Source organism: Tupaia chinensis, unplaced genomic scaffold (assembly GCF_000334495.1).
Source record: "Tupaia chinensis unplaced genomic scaffold, TupChi_1.0 Scaffold000630_1, whole genome shotgun sequence".
Taxonomy (NCBI): domain Eukaryota; kingdom Metazoa; phylum Chordata; class Mammalia; order Scandentia; family Tupaiidae; genus Tupaia; species Tupaia belangeri.
Window position 1 is genome coordinate 28665 of NW_006160150.1, and position 4216 is coordinate 32880.

The window sequence follows — 4216 nt, forward strand, 5'->3', positions numbered from 1 at the left end:
TGAGGGAGAGGCCTTTTGTTGGTTGCTCATATTTCTTGAGCCTCTGCGATTGTTCCTAGTCATCAGGTAATCTATGTGTTGCTTCCTAACTTATTTAATGTATCTCTGAGTGTTAAAAGTTGTACAGGATTAGAAAATTGATGATTTCTCTTATGGTTGGCCTACCTGTTGCTCACAATTACCATTAACTGTTACCACTAGTCCTGGATGGCCCAACGTCCTCCCTGTTTCTAAGGAGTGGTAAGCCTCCAACTGACCTAATAAGCAACACCTCAAGAGCAAAGAAAAACAAAACAAAAAAAGGAAATTGTGCAGTGCCCAAAGCACACCGCGTGATATTCAAATCACCAAAATTCAGAGAGTCCAAAGACTAGTGGGAAAGGGCCAGAGGATGAGTGACAAGACCAGGTTGGTCAGGCCCTCAGCCTCAGTCCACCTGGTGTCCAGAACTACTGGCCAGCTTAATCCAGATTGTGGGTGGGGTGGGGTGGGAGTTCACCTTAAAGTCCCAGATAAGCCACCGGGTCTGGGACGTGAACCGCGGTCGACTACATGGGAGTCCAGCGAAATAGCCATTACGCTAACTGCTGGTTCCCTTCATGTCCTTTTTATAAGCATGTTTTTGTTTGCTGGACTGTGTGTACTCCACCCAGATAGAAACAGCAGGAAAGTGAGAAAGCACCTCCCATGTGGGATGCCCATGCTGCAATGGGAATTTCCTCTATTTCTCCTTTCTGGATTTTGGGTTCACCCATGTGTCTCAGGCTTGTAATTCAAGTTGTGATTTCAGGATTTAAACATGCAGTTGGCTATTGGGCTCCCTCTGCATTAACAATCACAGCAATGGCTGACCCAAACATGTTATTTGTCCTTCATGGAGAAATTCTGGGTTAGGGTATGTTAATGTTTCTTGAAGCAATGGTATTGGGCTATAATCCTCATGTACTAATGTTCAGCCTTTTAAAGAAACAGATTATTGACTTTTGTATTTGTACACAGTCAATATAAACCACAGTCCAATTAGTAGAATTCAATCACCCAAAAATGATCCCCCCAACTTTGTTCTACTAACTACATTTTTGTGGTGATAGTGGTGCTAAAAATATTATAAAATCTACTTTTTGAACAGATTTATGCAAAGATAGTAGCACAAATTTCTAGGACTTAGTTACCTGGAATAACAGGAAATTTATCAATCCCTCATACCTCTCCTCCAAATTCCTGGGAACAACAATTTAACTCTGCTTCTATGTTTCACCTGTATTTTTTCTTCTCTTTTATTTTATTTTTTAAAGTTTTTGCATAGATGTGTGCATGCAACAGAGACAGTGAGGGAATGTGAAAAATCATCCATTAGGGGAGAGGGCCATGCCTCAATCCTTTCTTCCTTTTCTTCTCAGGAATTGGGGCTCACACCCACAAATGCTAAGTATGATTTTCAAGCAACCAGGTGAGGGACTTCAATGTAAGAGTTAGCTACCTTACCCACCATGCCCTCTGCTAGCCATTTTACCAAATTAGAGGATCCATAATGTGTTAACATAAGATATTTGCCATCTCTAACTGGTTTATTGCATTGGCATAAGGTCCTCAGTGTTCACCACATTGTCATGTATAATAGGAATTCCTTTAAAGTTTACTTTAAATTGAGAAATAATTGTGTTTGGGTGTATACATACAGCATGGAAAGATTCAGTGAAGCTAGGTGAGATCCACCAGGCATGGAAAGACAAGCTCTGTACTCTGCCTCTAAGTGAAATGCCAGGACTTTGCTGACTTGGTGATTATAGCTTTGCAGCATATTTTGAAGAACAGTAACATGACGCCTTCAGCTCTGTTCATTTTGTTCAAGATTGCTTTAGCTACATAGGGTCTATTTTTTTTCTTTTCTATGTTTTCCCCAATCATTATTATTATTATTCTAATTATTTTTTAAAACAGTCAATCGTTATTTCTCATTTTGCTTGTAAAAATACTTTGCCCATCATGAAATACTTCTCAGACCAATCCAGTTGAGAATACTATACATGTCATCATCAACAGTTAATAAGCCATATATGTTTCTCACTAACGTCTTGCCTCTCTATTGTTCACTTGCTATCTTTCTCTATCCTCTTTTCTTCACTTCCCCCATTCCACACTGTCCTATTCTCATTGAGTACCTTCACTGCTTTTATGTTCTCCATTTTTTTGCTCTCTATCATAGAGTGCGGATAGTCGGTATATATTGAGTGGATTAGTGCTTCCACAAAAACTTTGTGATTTTTCTTCCTATCTCTGTGAGAAGAAAATCACTGATATTTTACTGGGACCTGGTCCTTTATATTTAGTTATATTAATTCTTGAAATCCATAAATGGGAAATACCTTTTAATTTTTTTTTGTTTCCAACTTCTTTTCTTTTCTTCTTTTTATTTTATAGTTTGCTAAAACACATGCGTGTTTACTGTCAGGATCTGGACAGGTTTGCTTTCCTCTGTGGACCTGGCCCCATGTGGTCCTGAGGCTCTAGGGGTTGACTCGTCAGGTATGTCTCAGCCAGTCTTCCTTTGGAGGTTGGCACCCTGGGCATCTCTCCTCTGGAGCTCACCTGTGTCCTGTGGAATATCCTGCTCCTGAAACTAGCCACAGACCTGTCTTTCACCTGTATGTCTAGCTGCCAACAAAAGAGGTGCACAGAGGCAACTCAACTTCCACAGAATCCTGAACATACCTCTTGCTGGAGGAATGGCAGGGTGTAGCCTGGAGGAGAGCAGCCACAAGGAGATCTGGTAGCCCCGGGACCACGGGACAGGGCTTGGTGGCTGAGAATGCAGGTGCTGGCTGGAGGAGCTCATGCTGCTTCCTCCACAGCTTCCTATCCTGAATGTGAACACATTCCCTCAGTGGGGAGCTGGGAAGGGGCCCCTCCTATGTCTCAGGTACAGAGCAGGCTCAGGCTTTCCCATCCTCCTGCAAGTATCATTTCTCTCTGTCTCTGTCTCTCTAACTAATGAGGTACAATCATAATAGGACCTGTGCACTTGTAGATGATCTCGGTGGGTGAAGTCCAGGTGAGCCATGTGTCAAGGTCAAGGTCAAGGACTTGTGTCTATAGGAAACATCCAGTGCCCTTTGCTTTGGGGGCAGCTCACACATTTGGAATATGGACAGGGGTGATGAAACCTGGTGACAGCGTTGTGCTATGGGCACACTTATGAACATTTCCACAACACAGAAATTTGAATCCATTAGGGTAGGGGAGTGGCAACAACTCTGTATGTCCACATGCAAAACAAATGTCTCAATGTCCTGAGAATACATGTGCATGCAGGGGACTAGCTGCTGTGACTTCATTTCCCACAGGATCTGGGAAGGTGGGAACTCTCAGGCTGGGAGACTTCCCTCTGCATTGAGTCAGGCCTGTAGGAAGGGAAGTGGGCTCAAGACCACTCAGATAGGAGGTTTTGGTCTCACTTCCCTCTTCCTGTGTCACTGTGGGTTACACATAGCTTCTACCACTGCCATGGTTCACTTCACAGTGGTAGTCACTCTCATCATCTTCCTGGAGGTTCTGGATGGTCAGGAACTGATCTGGACCAGAGCCTGAGCCTGAGAAGTGATTGAGGGTTCCATTCTCCTTGGATCCCGAAATACCACTAGGGCCTACTTGCATCACAAACCTGGGGCCCTTCCCTGGTCTCTGCTGGTACCAGTCTACATAGTAGTTACTGTGTTCAGGGTGCAGGTAAGTGTGACTGCTTGTCCCAGGGAGGCAGATGCAGAAAGTGGCTGAGTCAGAACAGGCTGGGAGAGAGACCATGGAAGCACAGATCCTCATTAAGCCTTCAAGGAGGGGGAGAGTCAGTGAACTGTTTTATGAGCAAGGACAGGGTGGAGTTAGGGGACTGGACGTGGAGGACCCTATGGAGGCACTGCCCACTGCCCACCCTAAGCTGTGAGGGGAGTGAGGAGGATGAGGAGCAGAGGAGCCCAGGCCATGGTCAGGGTCCCAGTGCTGGATCCTTCAGGTCATCAGCTGAGCAGGGCTCCTGAGTCTCTTATCCCTTCAGCACAGGACTGCACTGGGCAGGACTCTCCCTGCAAACCCTCTATGCAAAACTCCTTCCCACAGAGTGTGGATCTAACCTGCTCAGGGAACTCAGAGTGGGAGCTCAGTTTTACTCGATTCCCAGGGTTTGTCTCCCCCCACTGGCCCAGGTTGTTTGAGGGGAAAC